Source organism: Suncus etruscus, chromosome 4, assembly GCF_024139225.1.
Source record: "Suncus etruscus isolate mSunEtr1 chromosome 4, mSunEtr1.pri.cur, whole genome shotgun sequence".
NCBI classification, from domain to species: Eukaryota; Metazoa; Chordata; class Mammalia; order Eulipotyphla; family Soricidae; genus Suncus; species Suncus etruscus.
Window position 1 is genome coordinate 111,291,564 of NC_064851.1, and position 23,616 is coordinate 111,315,179.

At 39.4% G+C, this 23,616-nt stretch overlaps 1 non-coding gene across 1 annotated transcript; it reads left to right on the forward strand.

The window, feature by feature from the left end:
• The first annotated feature begins 212 nt into the window (after window positions 1-212).
• Window positions 213-345, forward strand: LOC126007778 (small nucleolar RNA SNORA51). The gene has a single exon (XR_007495262.1). It is a non-coding gene; the product is annotated as a small nucleolar RNA SNORA51 (small nucleolar RNA).
• The last annotated feature ends 23,271 nt before the right edge of the window (window positions 346-23,616 follow it).

The window sequence follows — 23,616 nt, forward strand, 5'->3', positions numbered from 1 at the left end:
ACAGTAATAATTACACTATCAATAATTAAACTATCATAACAAAATGTGACTGAATGAGGGAAGTAGAAGGCCTGTCTAGAGTACAGGCAGGTGTGGGGTGGGGAGGAAGGACACTTTGGATATTGGTCATGGGAATGTTGCATTGGTAAAAAATTATATATAAATATACATATATATGTATACATGTATATAATCAACAAAAGAAAAGATAAGGCCTTCCAATTCTTACCACAGGCTGTGTTCTTTACACTGACTGTATAGAAAGAGGAGGTACAGTAAATGCACCCCATATACACATCAACCCAGGCCCTTTGCCTGGTCTGTATTGTGAATTGGGGAACAAAAATATCTGTTTATAGTATTGATGATGAACTTCATACAAAGGAAATGAAACACTATGTAATCTCTATATATGTTTGGAAAAGCATCAATTGTTGCCCCAATCAGAAGCCTAATGGTTTAGCTGTGCAACTGTATTACATTAAATAGATATATCATAATTTGTCTATCAATTTCCTGATGGTGAACATTTGGGTTATTTATAACTTTGTTTCATGTTCTTATGTTCATTAAGATCATTTTCGAGTCCCTCCCGCCCGCCCCGACCGAGCGAACGCCGGCCTCCCTGCGGCTGGGGTTCCCTTGCCCTGGGAAGGTAAGGAAGTCCCTCCCGCCCGCCCCGACCGCGCGAACGCCGGCCTCCCTGCGGCTGGGGTTCCCTTGCCCTGGGAAGGTAAGGAAGTCCCTCCCGCCCGCCCCGACCGCGCAAACACCGGCCTCCCTGCGACTGGGGCTCCCTTGCCCCCGGGAAGGTAAGGAAGTCCCTCCTGCCCGCCCCGACCGAGCGAACGCCGGCCTCCCGGCGGCTGGGGTTCCCTTGCCCTGGGAAGGTAAGGAAGTCCCTCCCGCCCGCCCCGACCGCGCGAACGCCGGCCTCCCTGCGGCTGGGGTTCCCTTGCCCTGGGAAGGTAAGGAAGTCCCTCCCGCCCGCCCTGACAGTGCGAACGCCTGCCTTCCTCCGGCTGGGGTTCCCTTGCCCCGGGAAAGTAAGGAAGTCCCTCCCACCCGCCCCGATCGCGCGACCGGCTGCCAGCCTCCTGCTGGGGTTCCCTTGCCCTGGGAAAGTAAGGAAGTCCCTTCCACCCGCCCCGACCCTGCGACCGGCTGCCTTCCTCCTGCTGGGGCTCCCTTGCCCCCGGGAAGGTAAGGAAGTCCCTCCCGCCTTCCCCGACCGCGCGAACGACTCCCTTCCTCCTGCGGGGGTTCCCTTGCCCCAGGGAAGGTAAGAAAATCCCACCCACCCGCCCCGACCGTGGGACCGGCTGTCTGCCTCCTGCTGGGGTTCCCCTGCTCCCGGGAGGGTAAGGAAGTCTATCCCGCCCGCCCCGACCGTGCGACCGGCTGCCTTCCTCCTGCTGGGGGTCCTTTGCCCACAGGAAGGTAGGGAAGTTCTGCTCACCCACGCGGACAGCGTGAACGTGCCCGCCCCCCGTCGGGTATTTCCTGCCTCCCAGAAATAGCTGACAACAATAGGGCAAAGCAACGAATCAGGCCACAAAAAGAGCACAAGAGGAGCCAAACCGGGGCAAGCCCACCCAACAGTACCACTAGATCCACCCTCAGGGAGGGGACCCATTCCCACACCACAGGGGATCAAAACAGACTGAAATTGGAAGAAACAGCTCTCCAAAGCACACCAATAAACACAAGGAAATATGGGTAAATCAAAGAGAACCCTAAGATCTGAAGATACGGAGACAAACCCTAACAAATTTCCAAGTCCGCCAAAACGCACAGATTTGTGGGAAAGTGACCTAAAAGCAGCAATGAGGAAGGAAACACAAGAACTAATGAAAGAAATGAGAGAAACTTTAGCTACTGAGTATAAGATATCTATGGAGGAACGAATCACCCAAATTAAAGAAGAAATGTTAAAGAGTATGAGAGAGTTCATTCAAAAAGAAGTGAAGGAATTAACAGACAAAGTAACAAGCCTTACTAGCAGAAACACAGAGTTGGAGAAACACATCGAAGAACTCGAAGGAAAACTGCAAACAAAAAATGACCAAGAAACCAACAAAGAAATAAAAGGCAAAACACTGGAAGGAAAAGTCCAGTACCTAATGAACAAGGACAAAAGAAACAATCTAAGAATTGTGGGTATACCAGAAGGGGAGGAAATAGGGAAAGGGGAAGAACAAGTAGTCAGAGAGATAATAGCAGAGAACTTCCCCACCGTTTGGAATGAAACTTCAGGGCAATTCCAGGAAATCAAGAGAGTTCCTAGTAAGATAGATCCTAATAAACCTACACCAAGACATATAGTAATCCAAATGGCAAAAAACAAAGAGAAAGAGGAACTTCTTAAGGCAATAAGAAAGAAAAAAAACCTCAAGTACAAAGGTAGGGACATAAGAATCAAACCAGATCTCCCAATCGAAATAATTCAAGCAAGGAGACAGTGGAATGACATATTTAAACGACTGAATGAAAGAAACTTCCAACCTAGAGTCCAATACCCGGCAAAATTATCATTCATATGGGAGAACAGACTGAAAACATTTTCAAACAAGACCGAACTAGAGCTATTTGTGCAAACAAAGCCGATCCTAAACGACCTACTCAGAGATGAACTACACAATCCAAACCCCCGATTGTAACAAAAGCCACCCTACACAACACAACTGCACAACAGTCCTCTCTCTCAATAATCTCCCTAAATGTTAATGGACTAAACTCTCCAATTAAAAGACACATAGTAGAGAACTGGATTAGGAAAAATAAACCGGACTTCTGTTGCCTACAAGAAACACACCTACAGCTACAGGACAAGCATAGGCTTAGAATCAAAGGATGGAAAGTAATTATTCAGGCCAATTGAAAACAAAAAAGAGCAGGGACAGCCATTCTTATATCAGACCAAATTGCATTCAACCTCAAGAAAGTGGTCAGAGATAAAGAGGGTCACTACATACTGATCAGGGGAACATTAGATCAAGAAACACTAACCCTGGTCAATATCTATGCACCCAATGTAGAGTCAGCAAAATATGTGAGGCAACTGCTCGTAAACCTGGAGAAACACATGAAGGGAAATGTGATAGTAGTAGGGGACCTCAATACTCCACTATCACCACTGGACAGATCCACCAAACAGAAAAATAGCAAAGAAATAAGAGCTCTAAATGAAAAATTAGAAGATTTGGGACTAATAGACTTATATAGAGCCCTCCATCCCCAGAAAGCAGAATACACATTCTTCTCGAGCCCACATGGAACCTTCTCCAGAATAGACCATGTCTTGGGATACAAAACCAACCTATATAAGACCACAAAGGTAAGGATCATTAGAAGTACCCTTTCAGATCACTATGCAACAGAACTCAAAATCGATGTCAAGAAGAAAAAATGGAGAAAAACCAATACCTGGAGATTAAACAACATGCTGCTCAACAACAGCTGGATCAAAGAACAACTCAAGGAAGAAATAAAAAGATTCCTTGAGACAAATGACAATGAAGAGACAACATGTCAAAATTTATGGGACACAGCAAAAGCAGTAATTAGGGGGAAACTCATAGCGATACAGGCCTATGTCAAGAAACAAGAAAATAACAAAACCAACAGTTTAAAAGATCACCTCAAAGAATTGGAACAACAGCAACAGAGAAATCCAACCACAACCAGAAGGCAAGAAATAATAAAAACCAGAGCAGAAATAAACAACATAGAAACTAAAAAAACAATACAAAAAATCAATGAAACCAGGAGTTGGTTTTTCGAAAAAATAAACAAGATAGACAAACCACTGGCAAAACTCACCAAAAAGAAGAGGGAAAACACCCAAATCAGTAGGATCACAAATGAAAGGGGAGAGATTACAACAGAACCTCAAGAAATACAACATATCATAAGATCATATTATGAACAACTATACTCAGCTAAGATAGAGAACCCAGAAGAAATTGACAGATTCTTGGACAAACACCCTCTTCCAAGACTGGAAAAGGAAGAACTAGAAAGCCTAAACAGACCAATCACCTCAGAGGAAATTGAAGATGTAATTAAAAAACTCCCTAAGAACAAAAGCCCAGGCCCAGATGGATTTACAGGTGAATTCTACCAAACATTCCGGGAAGATTTACTACCACTTTTCCATAGGCTCTTCCAAGCCATAAAAAAAACAGGAATCCTCCCTAACTCCTTCTATGAGGCAAATATCACACTCATTCCCAAAGATGGCAAAGATACCACCAAGAAAGAAAACTACAGACCAATCTCACTAATGAACATAGATGCAAAGATACTCAACAAAATATTAGCAAACCGAATCCAGCACTTCATCAAAAAGATCATACATCATGACCAAGTGGGATTTATACCAGGAATGCAAGGTTGGTTCAACATACGCAAATCAATCAACATTATACATCACATCAACAACAAGAAAAACAAAAACCACATGATCATATCAATCGATGCAGAGAAGGCATTTGACAAGATCCAACATTCTTTCATTTTAACGACACTCAGCAAAATAGGGTTAGAAGGAACCTTCCTCAAGATAGTCACAGCTATCTATGAAAAGCCTACAGCCAACATTATACTTAATGGCGAGAAACTAGAAGCATTTCCATTAAGGTCAGGAACTAGACAAGGCTGTCCACTCTCTCCACTCTTATTCAATATAACCCTAGAAGTCCTAGCAATAGCAATCCGACAAGAGAAGGGAATCAAAGGAATCCAAATTGGGAAAGAGGAACACAAGCTATCTCTATTTGCAGATGATATGATGATATACATCGAAAATCCTAAAGAGTCCACAGTAAAACTCCTAGAAACAATTAACCAATACAGCAAAGTGGCTGGATACAAAGTCAATACACAAAAGACAGTAGCATTTCTATATACAAACAACGAAATCGAGGAGAGAGAGATTAAAAACACAATACCATTTAAAATAGTATCAAAAAATATCAGGTACCTAGGAATCAACCTTACAAGGGAAGTGAAAGACCTATACCAGGGAAACTTCAAAATGCTTCAGAAAGAAATTGAAGACGATCTAAAGAATTGGAAAAACATCCCATGCTCATGGATAGGTAGAATTAACATAGTCAAAATGACTATCCTACCCAAACTACTATATAGATTTAATGCAATCCCTATCCAAATCCAGACACCATTCTTTAAAGAAATAGAACAATCAATCATAAAATTTATCTGGAACCACAAAAGACCCAGGATAGCCAAAAACATACTGAAAAACAAAAAGCTGGGAGGCATCTCCTTACCTAACTTGAAACTATACTATAAAGCCATAGTAGTCAAAACAGCATGGTACTGGAACAGAGACAGGACTTCAGACCAGTGGGTCAGAACAGAATTCCCAGACATAAACCCCAAGATATACAGCCAACTAATATTTGATAAAAGAGGTAAGAACCTGAAATGGAACAAAGGAAGTCTATTCAACAAATGGTGTTGGTACAACTGGAAAACCACATGTACGAAAGTGAAAATCAACCCATACCTCACCCCTTATACAAAAGTTAACTCAAAATGGATCAAAGACCTTGAAATCAGACCTGAATCTATAAAGTTTATCGAGAATAAAATAGGTAGAACACTCGAAGACCTATACATCAAAAAGGTCTTTGAGAATGGAGCACCAATGGCAAGAACATTAGCATCAAATATAAACAAATGGGACTACATTAAACTTAAAAGCTTCTGCATGGCAAAAGAAACCCTACTTAATGCAAGAAGACAGTTAACAGAATGGGAAAAAATCTTTTCACTCGACATATCAGATAAAGGGCTGATATCTAGAACATACAAAGCACTCAGAAAGCTGAGCCCCCCAAAACCAAATAAAGCCATAAAAAAATGGGGAGATGAAATGAATAGACACTTCTCTGAGGAAGACAGAAGGATGGCCAACAAACACATGAAAACATGCTCACCTTCACTCATCATCAGGGAGATCCAAATCAAGACAACAATGAGATACCACCTTACACCAGTGAGGATGGCTCACATCAAAAATAATGGAAACAACCTTTGTTGGCGGGGATGCGGTATGAAAGGAACTCTCATCCACTGCTGGTGGGAATGCCCCCTAGTCCAACACCTATGGAGGAAAGTCTGGAGAGTGCTCAAAGAACTCAGAATTGAGCTGCCATTTGACCCAGCAATTGCTCTCCTAGGCATATATCCACAAGATGGAAGGACATTCATTCCAAAATACGTATGCACCCCACTATTTATTGCAGCACTCAGTATAATAGCCAAATCTTGGAACCAACCTAGATGTCCAACAACGGATGAATGGATCATTAAGATGTGGTACATATACACAATGGAATATTACATGGCAGTTAGAAATGATACAATCACAGACTTTGCAGCAATATGGATGGACCTAGATCATGTTATGTTAAACGAAGTAAGTCAGAAGACAAAAGAAAAACACAGAATGGTAGCACTATTCTGAAACACCTAGAACATATATTTTACACACAACTAATACCTAACAATCATACAACAGGGTTTAACAGGGTAGAAACTCTGAACACTGTAATAGTCAACATATACGTGGGAGCAGTGTCCAAAATACATGAAAAAGGAACAACGCAAACTCTTGACGGCTCATTATACCACAAAGAAAACAGCAACAACAGAAACAGCAACATAGAGAGAACAGGTACGTAATCAGACCCCCACAACAAAAGCTCACAATAATCCCTTAGAGATCGTAAACAGGAACACAAGTATAGAACACCACAGGAAATCACGGACTGCAATGGCAATATACCATAACACTATGTTTTAATTCCTTTACCTTGCTACATTTTAAATAACCTCTCAGCTTTTCTGTCCACAGGCACCCTTAGATACAAAGGGCGGATAAACTAAGATGGCAACTCGGGATACCACACGAGATACCATACCTTGTTTGCAAGACGAGATGGCCACGAGAAAACTCTTTAACATAGACTTTATTTCTAGGTTAAACCTTCTTTTAGGAATTGAAGCACGGGACCAGTCAGACCACCAAAGCAGTACGTGTGACGACGTACAGACCTAAACTACAGGCTCTAGTCATCGAACACATTCAACCAAACCAGCATTCCCTTGCTACTCTCTCCTTTCTTCTCGCTACTTTTTTCTTTTTTTTCTTTTTTTTCTCTTCTATTCTTCTCTTTACTTTTTCCCCTTTCTCTTCTCCCTTTCTACGGTATTTTCTCTTTTCTCTTCCTTCATACCCCTCCCTTATACCTTCCTCTTCCCCCCCCCCCCGGAAATCCAACTATCCCATCACCCCTCAATCCCATCCAGATCTCCCACCATATTAAAACTCTCCACCCTCAGTCCCTAATCTCTTAGGCATCAAGATCGACCTCCTACCCAACGAACCAGTACCCAGCAACCAGGCGAGGGGACACCCAGCCAATCCCACACCTCATCTCCTGCAAGAAAAGACAGCCAACTTCCCTGAAGACTCATGCTACGAGGCCCTCCCTACCATCTCCCCCTAACGTGGACTGTTTCCTGAAACCGGACTTAGGTCCAATAGTATCCCCAATGCAAGAACTCTTCCAAGAATTCCCTGCCGCAAATTTTTACCAATATGAAGAAGGTCAGGGGGAGTGATTGGAAGATGCCTGGGAACCCACACACCACAAGAAAAATCCAAAATACAACTGGAAAAACTGTACTTTCAACATAGGCATAAGACCTGTAATACACCACCTCTTTACATGTTCTCCTCCAAATGTAAAGTAGTCTCTTGCACCACTTTGGTCCTTTAAAAATTTCGCTAACTCATTTTATCTCTCTCTCTTTTTTTTTTTTTAAATGTTTGCCCTACATATATATTTGTGGGCACATACACTTTTATTTCTTTTTTTTTTTTTTTTAAATCGTTTTTGGGTATGCGACCTATTTTTGTTACCCACTCTGTCCAATCCAAATACACCGACAGTATAATGGAGCACCACTTCCCTCTGCAAAGGCACACTAAATAAAGGGGAAATCTTACATATAAAAAAAAAAAGAGAGCTTATCTACTAAAGATAGGAACTCATAGTTGTTTACAATACAGGGTTATCTCCTACCTTGAAAATATGTCATGTGGAATCAACTTAGACCTCAGGTGATTAGACACCACTCAACCAACCTTGAACCCTGGATCCCAGACATAGAAACGGCACAGCTCTTCACAACAGCTGCAAGAAACAAACTCCATCTGGGACAGCATTAGTACTGCAGGGTCAACAACAAGGGCCAGCCTAAACACGATATCCCGACAATGAGGAAAATGTGAACAACTTGACCTCAGAGCAGTTTAGCCTACCTCACCAGCCAACGACAAGACAAAACCAGAAGACATGGCACCCTTTGGTAGGTCCAAAAGCCAAGATTGTGTTTTACAGATGACTGGATACGAGAACCACGACCAGACTGTATACATCTTGGGACCAATAAAAAAGCCCTAGTCTAGGGTTTGAACTAAGACCTGCACAATAAGCATGATCCTCAGTCCCAAAGGTCCGACAGAGACAATTGTAACGGAAAGGGGCTTCTGGAAGCACAAAGAAAGACGCTATCCTAGATGCCATCCTAGGTTCAGGGCAAAGACTAAGATCACCAACCACAGAAGACGGATTAAAATGGCACTGAGGTAACAGAACCTCTAGATTCACAAAGACTGACTTCACCATAAGTCCCATCTCAGGATCTGTACGGATACTGAGACCTCTAAACACAGAGCTCTGATTGCATCACCCTGGACAGAGCAGAAGTCTTCCACACACCAAAAAAAAAATAAATAAATAAAAAAACCCACCACCGGGAGAGTAATGATCCTGAGCAAAGACTAGAGTTGATCCCATGACAGTATACTCCAAGGACGGAGAAACCCCATATCGCATAGGGCAAGTGAATTCCTTTTCGAATGACCCCAATATTTACTGTGCCAGGGCAGAAGGGAAAAAAAAAAAAGAAAAAAACACAAAACCTTGGACATTTATATATATATGTATATGTATATGTATATATATATTACCTTCATTTATTATTGTTATTATTATTTTTATTTACCTAGCTATTTTGGTCGATTTCTCTGTTTGGATGTGATTATTGAAATCGTTGTCCCCAGATATCCTTATTTATTTATTTATTTATTTATTTACTTTTCTTCTTTTCTCTCTTCCTTTTCTTTCGAGAGGGGCTACGCCAGGTTTCTTATTTCAAGACCACGGCGTGTTTTTTTTTTGTTTGTTTGTTTTTTGTTGTTTTTGGTTTTTGTTTGTTTTGTTTTATTTTGTTTATCTGTCTTTAGTGGTGCTTATCGATATAGCTGGAGTCCTCACTGGATATTTGACACTTTTTTTGGTACTGGTGGAGTGTTTCACATTCTTTCTCTCACTCATTTCCCAAATCGATGATGAGAACCTCTAGAAGGATTCTGCCCATCTTCGGGGTATTAGACTTTTACCCCCAGTTTATATATTTTCACCTTTTCAGGCAAAACCACGCAACTTGAACTAGCTAGCCCTGCCCCCACTTAGAGGGGGAAATCAGGGAGGCATCAAGACCAAACTGATGCAAGACTACTAAGTAGTAGGTTAGATACAGAGGGGACCACATATTCTAGACGCCCTGGGGGAGAGGGAAGAGGAAAAGGGAGGTAGGACAAAAACGGAGGTGTAGGGAGGACAATTTAGGGATGGGAATCCCCCCTGATTTTATGTAAATATATACCTAATATATTATTGTCAACAATATGTAAGCCACTATGATCAAAATAAAAATTACATTAAAAAAAAAAAAGAAAGTTCAAACTACATTTATAATATAATATTCTGGGCTCCTGTTACAAATAATAAAATTGATATTTCTGGATTAAAAAAAAAAGATCATTTTCAAAACTTATTCTTTGAGTATATCAACTTATACACTAAAGAACACCTTCCAACATAATCTTCACCAATTTGCTTTAGTTTTAATGATGGGGTAATTATTTAGCATAGTTATATTTAAGTAGGGGAGTCTTATATAAAACAGTATATTCTGAATATGACTCCAAACAGGTATAAATTTTATCTAATATCTTGTCAACCAGTGGAAATATTTATCATTCAAAATCACATTTTACAAATAGACTCAAAGACAGAAAAGCTAATTAATTGGTAGATATGTAACTTGCAAGTGCAGTCTGTATTCCAATTCAGATTGTCTGGTTCTTAAGAAAATGCTACTCCCTTGAAAATAGGCATTTCTGATTGAGAATCACACAAGATACCAGCAAGTAGCATGATAATCATTACCTGGCTACTTTACAGATGCTTCAGATATTCTTTTTCATAAATCATTACAGAAAATATGAGTAAACAGAAAATGTGATTGTTTGAATAACAATTCTTAGTAGATTATCCCAAGTGAAAGAGGGAAAAATAATACAAGTAAAATACCTATTGACCCCAGTTAATCTCTTAGTAGTGCCCATTCACTCAGAGAGGGAGCTTTTATTTTCTTCTTAAATACATGCAATGATTATATGAGGTTGAAGGATAATTTTCGTCATGCCAATGTCTATATTGTACTTTTTCAAACTTATCAATAAATTTGCCTTCCTTGTTCTTTTACAAAAAAATCATAATATTGCTTTGGCTTCAAGGACCTCAGTAGCATGCTTATATATCTTTCTGTAAAATACAAAGCCTACTATTGCCTTTGATGATATGATGGCAGCGGAACTCCAGAAATGACATTGTAGAGAATACTTGACCCAGACCAAACTAGAAGGCAGTTGCCATTAAAGTTCTAAGCCAGCATAAACGTGAGGATAGAATGTGGCATTATAGAGTTCATGTGTCAAGTAAGAAATGTAAGGAGAGGCTGTGAACACTGAACTAATCAGGCTGAGGGAAGGGGATAAGAGAACAAACATTCAGAGGCAACAACGCAAAAATAAGCTCCTTTTCCTGTGGATCCAAAACTGTTAAAGAAATACTTCTTGAGACATAAAATATTATCTAAGTGTCCCAAAATATTTGCAAGTTTCTTTAAAACTGATAGCAATTTTTCATATCTTGAAGGAAAAACATATAACTTAATTTATATATAAGATTAGTTGTGAATTATCATTGTAGAAAGTGTACATTTTCTAACACCAGAAGGAATTAGATAAATTTCTTTGATTTTGGTACTTGTCTGTAGTGGTGGATTATAACCTCCTAGAAATTATACATGCTAGTGTCCAGCTAGAGTTAAATAAGCAAATAGAAAAATGTTAGTGCCCAGTTTTTAACATACTCTATTGTTTGCTTATTTATATTAAAGACAATGTGTGTTTGCTCTTTCTCTGTGGCATGGAATGCTATGTATTGCTTCATTTAACCCTAATACCAGGTAAGATAGAATATTTTCTAACAGGCCTTATAATTAAAAGTTTAGATTTTAAATGGAATATATAGGCAATAATTATACTGTCAAAGAAACTATAACCTTAGAATCCTGATGGAAGTCATGAAGAATCCATTTTATCAGTCAATTGTCCATATCTCACCATGACCATTCTATCTTGTTTCTTAGCAAAAATGATAATAGTTAATTTACAAAAGCATAAATAGGAGAAGGCTAGAAGCAGCTGAAAGATCACTGTAGCATCTTTGTTCTTATGTGATTTCACACTTTGGATCTTCAAATGATGTCATCATGCCAGGTTTCTCTTTAAATAGTCTTTCGAACGTGCTGTCTGTTAATATGAGATGCTTAGTTGATTCTTCCTTGCCAAGAATTGTGATAGGGTGAGTGAGTTAGCTTGAGCTTGGAGAAATATGCAAGTATTTGTTCAGCCAAAGACTATTTATAACCCAAAGATGACACAAATGTATGGTGTAAATCACAGAGTGTGGTAAAGTGGGGGAACACGGAGCAAAGTAGAGGTTACAGTACCTTCAACACTAACCTATGGAGCATGAGCATTGCAGTGGGAATTAATAAACCAGCACTTCCAATCTAGGAGAATAATTGAAGAATTCTTATTTCTCATATTGTACAAAAGTAAGGATGATACTTCCAGTCTTCTTTATAAGAATTCCAAAATATAACTATCATAACACTTATGTGTTGTGTCAGAAATTCTCAGTTCAAATTGATATGATTCATAATGATAAAGCACTTTATTATTCTTTTCCATTGATAAATACATATTATTGTTAGATTCAGCTGTTTCACCAGCAGTTAAACTCTACTAAAGATCCCATGATTCTGCCTCTCCAAATAAGGAGCTTTCCTTTGTGTTGGAGCCTAATTTCAGGGATGGCTGTTTTCTCACCAACAAGGCTAGTTACTAGATTCTTCTTTAGCTGCTTTTTCAGCTTCCCCTTTAGAGCAAAAGTACCATTTCCTAGACTCCTGTAAAAATCCCATAAATGTCTTTCATTTTGACCTAGATTGGCCAAGAGTCCTTTTCTGAAGCCAGACATCAAGTACATGGATTAAAGTCAGATGGGTTCTGATCTTCTAAAAAAAAATCTTGAGCTGCTAAGGCCTTGGCTTTGCCCAAATTTGAGCCCTGGAATTGCATATGGACTCTTAGGCCACACCAGGAATTATTGCTGAGCACAGAGCCAGGAATAAATTGAGGCCTGCTAGGAGTAACATACACACACATACACACACACACACACACACACACACACACACACACACACACACACACACACACACACACACACACACAAAGAGAGAGTAACACACACACACAAAGAGGGAGAAATGTGGAAACTAAAAAACAAAACCATGAAAGATTGTATTTTCATTGACAAAATATCTAGAACAGTGTTTGAAAATTTGTAGGTACTTAATACTTGTATGTTTATTTTAAAATTGGTATTTAAAAAAAATTCATACTTGTGGCACTGCTAAATTTAAGCCAAGTTTTCCTAAACCATGTGTATATTTAACCTACTTATTTTTTTTTGCTTCTTCATAAAACATTTATTCCATATGTTCATATGTGACTTATTTAATTTATTCTACTTTACATATTTTTAATTAAATATAATTTTTATTTTAATCATAGTGACTTACATATCATTGACAATAATAGTTTAGGTACATATTAACATAAAATCAGGGTAATTCCCATCACTGAATTGTCCTCCCTCCACCTCCTTGTCCCTTCACCTTCTTGTCCTTCCCATAACCTCTTCCCTTACCCCCGGGGCTGCTAGAATAAGTGGTCCCCTCTGTGCCTAGCTTACTACTTAGTGGTCTTACACCTATTTGGTCTTGGTACCTCCCTTATTCCCCCACCCCAATTGGGAGGTGGGACTAGATAGTTCAAGTTATGCGGTTTTGTTTGAAGAAGAGAAAAGTAATGACCTGGAGAAAAAGAAAAAAAGAAAAAAAGAATCAGATACTCCGGAAATGGGCGGAGTCCTTCTAGAGGCTTTCATCCTTGGTTTGAGAGACGAAGGGGAAAAAGAAGGTGAAACACCACAACAGTACATAAAGAACTGTCAAATAAAATATCCAGTGAGCATTCAAAAAAAACCAAACAAACAAAACAAAACAAAACAAAAGGGTAAGCACCATATAAAAGCCATGGTATTGAGATAAAAAAATGTGGCAGAGCACATAAGAAAAGAAGAAAATAAATAAATATAAATGGAGACATCAACTTCAATAGCCAAACCACAACAATGCAATCAACAAAAAAAAATAGATAAGTAAGTAATAATAAAAATTGTTTTGTGCTTTTTTTTTCCCCCTCCTGCAGATGCACAGTAAATATTGGGGTCATTTGAAAAGGAATTTTCTTTGCCTAAGAGATACAGGGTTTCTCCACCCTTGAAGTATATTGTCATGGGATTAACTATAGACTCCTTTCAGGTTCATTTACTCTCCCCTTGGTGCTTTTGTGGTGTATGGAAGACTTCTGCTCCATCCTGGGTGATAACATCAGACCTCTGTATCTAGAGGTCTCGGTATCTGCACGAGTCAAGGAGTTGAACTTATGATTATGTCTTTCTTTGTGGGTCTAGAAGTTCTGTTCCCTCAGTATCATTTTAATCCGTCTTCTGTGGTTGGCGGTCCTGGTCTTTGCGCTGATCCTAGGATGGGCCTGGGATAGCATCTTCCGTTATGTTTCCAGAGGTCCCCTTCCATTGCAATAGTCTCAGACAGACCTCTGGAACTAGGGATCATAGTTGTTATGCAGGTCGTAGCTCACACCCTAGACTAGGGCTTTTTTATTGGTCCCAGGAGTAGAGTTGTGTGCTGTTATGCAATGTTTGATGCCACTTAATATTAACTAAGATGCTTGTGAATACTGGAGAAAATATTTTTTTCCCAAAGATTCTAGGTAAAGTCAAAGGTAATTGAACTTTTGTTGATATAGATATTTTATTATTTCTTTTTTGGGGGGTTTGGGTCACACCTGGTGGTGCTCAGGGGTTGGCTACTTCTGGCTCTACACTCAGAAGTCACTCCTGGCAGACTCAGGGGACCATATGAGGTGACGGGATTTGAACCAGGGTCAGTCCTGTGTTGACCACGTGCAAGGCAAACACCTTACAGTTGACAAAGATGGCTTTTTGTTCCTTTTTACTCAAAATATGATATGAAGTCAAAAGCAAGAATTTACTCTTGGGGCCGGAGAGATAGCATGGAGGTAAGGCATTTGCCTTTCATGCAGGAGGTCAACGGTTCGAATCCCGGCACCCCATATGGTCCCCTGTGCCTGCCAGGAGCAATTTCTAAGCCTGGAGCCAGGAATAACCCCTGAGCACTGCCGGGTGTGACCCAAAAGCCAAAAAAAAAAAAAAAAAAAAAAAGAATTTACTCTTAAATAATACAAACAAAATAAATTAGTTCTCTTTCAAACTCTTAAATCAGCAACATGAATAATAATGATGATTCTAATCTCTGTGAAAGTTTATTCTTTAATAGTAATCAAAGAAACAGAGGAATCTCAGTCCCTCGGATTTCTGTTCCTTTATAACTGTATTATTTAGGGCAGATGCTTCATGTCTCTATACCTAAATGTATATTAAAGGTTCTGACACAATGCTTTGCTCACCTTGGTGAATTATCTATTTCCATGCATATAGATTTTGGGCAAGTACAAATAAGCTAATTGAATAGATCCTACTGAGTGGAAACAGAGCTAAAATTATTTATTGCTTCTCCTTTAGAAATGTTGGCTTAAATAAAAAAAAATGTTGGCTTAATGTATAATCATTTAAGTGTTGATTCCTAATTTTGTGTGCTGTAAACACATAAATCCACAGAGTCTCTTTTAACATCTAACAGCTTCACATTCCTTTATTTTATTCGTTGAGATTGTATGAAATTTAAGGGGCTCACAACCATCAGAGATAAGGGCCTCCTAAGGGAAGATTTATCTGTGGCAGTGCTCAGAAACCTGGGTGGGGTGTTAAGGACCCAACCAGACTCATGGCAAAGCATGCCATGCTGTCATATAAAAACGGGACACCGGGATTCGAACCAATAAAAATATTTTTAAGTGGGCCCAGAGAAATAGCACAGCGATGTTTGCCTTGCAAGCAGCCGATCCAGGACCAAAGGTGGTTGGTTCGAATCCCGGTGTCCCATATGGTCCCCCGTGCCTGCCAGGAGCTATTTCTGAGCAGACAGCCAGGAGTAACCCCTGAGCACTGCCGGGTGTGACCCAAAAACCAAAAAAAATTTTTTTTAAGTGATTATTATGTTTCAAGTGCATCAGGGATCATGGTTCTCTTGCTAATAGAAATTTGCATCCCCCCCCTTTTTTATTTTTTTTGTTTTTTGAGCCACACCCATTTGATGTTCAGGGGTTACTCCTGGCTAAGGGCTCAGAAATTGCCCCTGGTTTGGGGGGACCATATGGGACTCTGGGGAATTGAACCGCTGTCTTTCCTTGGCTAGCGCTTACAAGGAAGACACCTTACCTCTAGTGCCACCTCGCCAGCCCCTTACCCTTCTTTCTTTTTTGCCAACCTTTATTGACCTCCAGATTTATTTGCAAAAAGTTATTTCTAAGTTTGGATTCACTGTGTATAGGGCAGCCCAATAGGCCTTGTTGGAAGCTGTAAGATGTCTGCCATTGTGCTGATTCTCCACCACCTTTCACTAGAAAATGCATCCCTGTGGCTTTGAGTTTTTGACTATTAGAAAGGTAAATAGATAAAGTCAATTATAGCTCTTGTATTTCTACCAAAGAAGAAAGACTACTATTTCTGTTGTTTTAAGGAAATAGATGTTGTAAGTGATTTATTCTTCTTATATACATAAAATCACTCATGGTAATATTTATCCAACAGATAGTACTAGAAGCAGGCAATATTTATGATGACCCACTGCCATTTCAGCTTAACAACTTGGCTCACTACTACAGCTAAGACAAAACAATATTTAGCTCCTATTGTCTTGAGTAGTGAGATTCTTCCTTCTATCTAGGAGAATTGAAAAGCTCACTTGACCCCAGGCAAAAGCCATACAATACCACAGAAAGTAGTCCCAGAAATGCAACAACAGAAATAAGACGACAAATTAATGTAGTACTTGGATTACCAAGGAAAAGAGTGAACAGGAAGGAGACTTGAATGGAGAAGGAAGATTGGCAGCCTCAGGAATTGTCCCTGGAGCAGGCAGGTGTGATGGAGAGAAGCATAAACCATACTTGGAAGCAAAGAAGAGTAAAAAGCTCAAGAGCCCTTTAGTTTTCTTTGAAAGCTGCTTTTGGAGCACCCCCTTAATAATGATGGTATCCCTACTCCGTCAGCTCATTAAAAAGAGTTGCAGGTCACATCTACTGACCTAGTCTTCATCATATCCTTTTAGTTTTCACTCATATGTCCTTTTAATTTTAATTTCTTTATTTTTTTGTGGAGCATACCCTGAAGTGCTTACTCTTAGCCTACTCTTAGCTCTGCATTCAGGAATCAATCCTGGCACTCTCAGGGGACTACATGGGGTGCTGAAATTTGAGCCCTGATGAGCCACTTGCAAGGCAAGTGTATGAATCACTGTATTATCTCTCTGGCCTCCATTGTTCCTAACTTGATTACTCAGTATTGTTAATATAGTAACCCTTGATCACCTTATTCTTTGGCCCCTATAATCTTTTTCTCCATTGTTTTGTTTTGTTTTTATAAGATCCGATTATAAACATTTGACACCTTAGCTTTGAATCAACCAAAAGTCTTAGCCTGGTTATGAATCTTCCTCTTTTCCTCAATATCCATGAATTGAATACATACAAATTTTTATCATGCTTAATCAGTGGATTGAGTATAAACTACCTTACTAATTTAGATACTAATTTTGGAACCTGATTAAAAATAATTTTATATGTATCTCTTCACTATGTATGTGACTATTTCAAATATGCATAAATCACAGTTGCTCATTCAAATTATAAGTGCTAAGTGATGAAGATAGGAGCAGTAACTGATGTGTGTATTTTGAGTCACAGCTATGTAATACAGTGCTATAGCCATAATAAACAGGTCACTAAAACTCTACGGACCAGACCACCTTTTCTCATTATAAAACAGAGATTGCACTCATCCTACTAAAGTGATCCTAGGATCCACTTAGGGTCCTAAGTAGAATTATGCAGAACTCACACTTTACTTTTAAACCCTTTCCTTTACTTTTAAACACTCTCACATGACTCATTCTAGTAACCTGTTGTTGAGTTCAAGGTTACATTTTGGTTTGAATGATCCTAAAGTTAGGATTAATCATCTTTCAACATGGTAAATCATAAAAATACTTCCTCAAGAAACCACTTAAAGAAAGAATCAGTTATTTTTGTTTAGTTGTTTTGGGGCCACACCTGGTGGTGCTCAGGGTGTACTCTTGGATTTGCACTCAGGAATCACAACTGGCAGGATTGAGAAACCATATGGGTTATAACCCAAGTAAGCTACATGCAAGGCAAGAACCCTACCCTCTGTACTAATCTCTGGCCCCAAGAATAAGTAATATTTTTTCTCTTTATTTGAATATCTTGATTACATAAATGATTGTGATTAGGTTTCAGTCATGTAAAGAACCTCCCCCTTCACCAGTGCAATATTCCTGCCACCAATGTCCCAAATCTCCCTCCATCCCACGCCACCCCCACCTGTAATCCAGACAGGCTTTCCAGTTCCCTCATTCATTCACTCGATTATGGTAGTTCTCTGTGTAGTTATTTCTATAGCTGTACTCACCAGTCTTTGTGGTGAGCTTCATGGAGTGAGCTGGTGTTCCAGCCCTCCTCTCATTGTCTCTGAGGATTGTTACAAAAATGACTTTTATTTTTCTTAAAACCCATAGATGAGTGAGACTATTCTGTGTCTCTATCTCTCCTTCTGACTTATTTCACTCAGCATGATAGATTCCATGTACATCCATGTATAGGAAAGTTTCATGACTTCATCTCTCCTGACAGCTGCATAATATTCCATTGTGTATATGTACCACAGTTTCTTTAGCCATTCGTCTGTTCAAGGGCATCTTGGTTGTTTCCAGAGCCTGGCTATTGTGAATAGTGCTGCAATAAATATAGGTGTGAGGAAGGGGTTTTTGTATTGTATTCTTGTGTTCTTAGGGTATATCCCTAGGAGTGGAATAGCTGGGTCAAATGGAGCTCAATTTCCAGATTTTGAAGGAACCTCCATATCGCTTTCCATAGAGGCTGTACTAGACGGCATTCCCACCAGCAGTGGATAAGAGTTCCTTTCTCTCCACATCCCTGCCAGCACTGATTGTTCTCATTCTTTGTGATGTGCGCCAATCTCTGCGGTGTGCGGTGGTACCTCATAGTTGTTTTGATTTGCATCTCCCTGATGATTAGTAACGAGGAGCATTTTTTCATGTGCCTTTTGGCCATTTGTATTTCTTTTTTTATCCAAGTGTCTGTTCATTTCTTCTCCCCATTTTTTGATAGGATTAGATGTTTTTCTCTTGTAAAGTTCTGTCAGTGCCCTGTATATTTTGGATATTAGCCCCTTATCTGAAGGGTGTTGGGTGAATAGTTTCTCCCACTCAGTGGGTGACTCTTGTATCCTGGGCACTATTTATTTTGAGGTGCAGAAGCTTCTCAGATTAATGTATTCCCATCTGTTAATCTCTGCTTCCACTTGTTTGAAAAGTGCAGTTTCCTCCTTGAAGATGTCTTTTGTCTCAATGTCATGGAGTGTTTTACCGACGTGTTGTTTTATATACCTTATGGTATCCGATCTGATATCAAGGTCTTTAATCCATTTGGATTTTACCTTCGTACATGGGGGTCTATGCTCGCTTTTTTTTTTTTCAAGTGGCTAACCAGTTCTGCCAGCACCACTTGCTGAAGAGGTTTTCCCTGCTCCACTTAGGATTTCTTGCTCCTTTGTCAAAAATTAGGTAATTGTATGTCTGGGGAATGTTCTCTGAAAACTCAAGCCTATTCCATTGATCTGAGGGTCTGTCTTTATTCCAATACCATGCTGTTTTGATAACTATTGCTTTGTAGTACAGTTTAAAGTTGGGGAAAGTAATGTCTCCCATTTTCCTTTTCCCTAGAAGTGCTTTAGCTATTCGAGGATGTTTATTGTTCCAGATGAACTTCATAAGTGTTTGATCCACTTCTTTGAAGAATGTCATGGGTATTTTTAAGGGGATCGCATTAAATCTGTATAATGCTTTGGGGGAGTATTGCCATTTGAATGATGTTAATCCTGCCAAACCATGAGCAGGGTAAGTGTCTCCATTTCCGTGCGTCCTCTCTTATTTCTTGGAGCAGGGCTTTATAGTTTTATTTGTATTGGTCCTTCACGTCTTTGGTCAAGTTGACTCCAAGATATTTGAGTTTGTGTGGCACTATTGTGAATGGGATTGCCTTCCTGACTTCCATCTCTTCCCTATCATTATTGGTGTATAAAAAGGCCATTGATTTCTGTAGGTTGATTTTGTAGCTTGCCACCTTGTTATATGAATCTATTGTTTCTAGAAGCTTTTTGGTAGAGTCTTTAGGGTTTTCTAAGTAGAGTATCATGTCATCTGCAAACAATGAGAGCTTGACTTCTTACTTTCCTATCTGGATTCCCTTGATATTTTTTTCTTGCCTGATCGCTATAGCAAGAACTTTCAGTACTATGTTGAAGAGGAGTGGTGAGAGCAGACAGCCTTGTCTTGTACCAAAATTTAGAGGAAAGGCTTTTAGTTTTTCTCCATTGAGGATAATATTTGCCATTGGCTTGTGGTAGATGGCTTCAACTGATTGAGAAAGGTTCCTTCCAGTACCATCTTGCTGAGAGTTTTGATCAAGAATGGATGTTGGACCTTATCAAATGCTTTCTCTGCATCTATTGATATGATCATGTGATTTTTATTTTTCTTGTTGTTGATGTTGTGTATGATGTTAATAGATTTACAGATGTTAAACCATCCTTGCATTCCTGGGATGAAACCTACTTGGTCAAAGTGTATGATCTTCTTGATAATGCATTGGATCCTATTTGCCAGGATTTTGTTGAAGATCTTTGCATCAGCATTCATCAGGGATATTGGTCTGTAATTTTCTTTTTTGGCAGCGTCTCTGTCTGGTTTTGGTATCAAGGTGATCTTGGCTTCATAAAAGCTGTTTGGGAGTGTTCTCGTTTTTTCAATTTCATGGAAGAGCTTGGCTAGGATTGGTAGTAGCTCCTCTTGAAAGATTTGAAAAAATTCATTAGGAAAACCATCTGGGCCTGGTTTTTTTTGGGGGGGCAGATGTTTGATTACAGTTTCAATTTCCTCAGTAGTGATGGGGGTGTTTAGATATGCTACATCCTCCTTACTTAAATGTGGAAGGTTATAATTGTCCAAGAATTTTTCCATTTCTTCTAGGTTCTCATGTTTTGTAGCATAAAGTTTCTCAAAGTAGTCTCTGATTACTCTTTGGATCTCTGCAATTTCTGTCGTGATCTCCCCCTTTTCATTTCTAATACGGGTTATCAGATTTCTCTCTCTCCCTTTCTTTGTGAGCTTTGCCAATGGTTTATCAATCTTGTTTATTTTTTCAAAAAACCAGCTTCTGCTTTCGTTGATCTTTCAGATTGCTTTTTGGTTTTCCACATCATTGAGTTCTGCTTTCAGCTTTGTTATTTCCTTTTGTCTCCCTATTTTTGGTTCCTTTTGTTGGTCATTTTCTAATTTTTTAAGCTGCACCATTAAGTTATTCAGGTATGCTCCTTCTTACTTCCTGATGTGTGCTTGTAGAGCTATCAATTTTCCTCTCAGGACTGCTTTTGCTGTGTCCCATGGATTCTGGCAGTTTGTGTCTTCATTATAATTTGTTTCCAGGAAAGTTTTGATTTCCTTTTTGATTTCATCTCGGACCGACCGGTTGTTCAGTAGCAGGGTGTTTAATTTCCAGTTGTTAAAGTTTTTCTTCTGTGTGGCTTTGTAGTTCACATCTAATTTCAGAGATTTGTGGTCAGCAAAGGTAGCCTGCAAGATTTCTATCCTCTTGATTTTATGGAGGTATGTTTTATGTGACAGCATGTAGTCTATTCTGGAGAATGACCCATGTACATTGGAAAAGAATGTGTATCCAGTTTTTTGGGGATGGAGTGTCCTGTATATATCTACTAGTCCTCTTTCTTCCATAACTCTTTTCAAGGCTAGTATGTTTTTGTTAGGTTTCAGTCTGGTTGACCTATCAAGTGTTGATAGGGCTGTGTTGAAGACTCCCACAATAATTGTGTTATTATTGATTTCTTCTTTCAGATTTGTCAGTAATTGTATTAGATAATTTGCTGGTCTCTCATTGGGTGCATATATGTTTAATAGTCTGATTTCTTCCTGTTGCACATATCCCTTGATTAGTACATAGTGTCCATCTTTGTCCCTTACCACTTTTCTGAGTATAAAGTTGGTGTCATCTGATATTAATATGGCCACCCCAGCTTTTCTGAGGGTGTTGTTTGCTTGGATAATTTTCTTCCAGCCTTTGATTTTGAGTCTATGTTTGTTCTGACTATTCAAATGTGTTTCTTGTAGGAAGCAGAAGGTTGATTTCATCTTTTTGACCCATTTTGCCACTCTGTGTCTTTTAATTGGTGAATTTAGTCCATTGACATTGAGGGAGATGATTATCATAGGATTTAATGTCATCTTTGTAGATAAGTTTGCTGTGTTTGTTGGTCTCTCTTGTCTTAGAGTAGACCTGTCAGTTTTTCCTTTAAGGCTGGTTTATCATCTGTGAAGTTTCTGAGCTGTTGTTTATCCATGAAGCTGTGTATTCTTCCTCCAAACTTGAACGTGAGTTGAGCTGGGTGCAGTATTCTCAGTGAGGCATTCATTTCATCCAGTCTTGTCAAAATATCCCACCACTGTCTTCTGGCCTTGAGAGTTTCTTGTGATATGTCTGCTGTAAGTCTTAGGGATGCTTCTTTGAGTGTAATTTTCATTTTTGATCTTGCTGTTTTCAGTATTCTATCCCTATCTATGGGATTTGTCATTGCAATGAGGATATGTCTTGGGGTGTTTTTTCTTTGGGTCTCTTTTAGCTGGTATTCTTCGGGCATGCAGGATTTGATTGCATGTAGTCTTTAACTCTGGGAGTATCTCTTTGATGATGTTTTTGACAGTTGATTCTTCTTGGAGATCTCCTTCCTGGGTTTCTGGGACTCCAATGATTCTTATGTTGTTTCTGTTGAGTTTATCAAAGACTTCTATTTTCATCTGTTTGCATGCCTTGAGTACTTTTTCCATTGCCTATTCGTTTGTCTTAAGGTTCTTTTCCAATTTCTTCTGTTGTGTTGAGCTTTTCTGCATCACATCTTCCAGTACTCCGATTCTCTCCTCAGCTGCTGATATCCTGTTGGTGAGGCTATCCATTGCGGTTTTTAGTTGAGCAACCGTATTTTTCAGATCTGTTATTTCAGTTTGGAGTTTTCTGATTTCTGTCTTTGTGTTCTCTTCAGATTGATCTATGCTCTTTTTGAGTTCTACAAACATATTCCATATTTCTATTCTAAACTCCTTATCTGAGAGGTTAATCAGGTGGTTGGAACTTATTAGGTCAACCAAGCTTTCATCTTCATTCTCTATGGATGGTGTTTGCCTGTGAGGTTTCCCCATTGTCACGCTTGTAGTGTGGTTTTTCCTGAGTCAGTTGTGGTGGGGTTCATTAATTAGAAAGAGTGCGCAGCCGCAAAGCGAAGTGAAGCAAAGCTCTTCTGCTGTCTCTTGTTGACAGTCCTCAGAGTGAACAAAGGCACAGCAGGGCAGAGCGATCCCGCAGCCCCAGAATGTAGGCACTCACCAGCTTCAAAATGCCAAGAATAAGTAATATTTAAGTGCCAAGGACAAAGAAAATAGATACACAGGACTATTTCATGAGGTGTTTTTTTGTTTGTTTGGGGGGCCCTGCCCAGGTCTGCTCCAGATTTACTTTGGACACTGAGCTGAGATGACTTCTGGAGGAGGTTTGGGGACCAGGACTCAAACCTGTTTTAGGTGCATGTAAGGCAAGGCCTCTATCTATTTAGATGCCATTTAAGGCAATGCATCTATCTCACTATCTTATGTTTTTAAAATATTAATAAACTTATTGATATCATTTTGTAGATCTATAATATG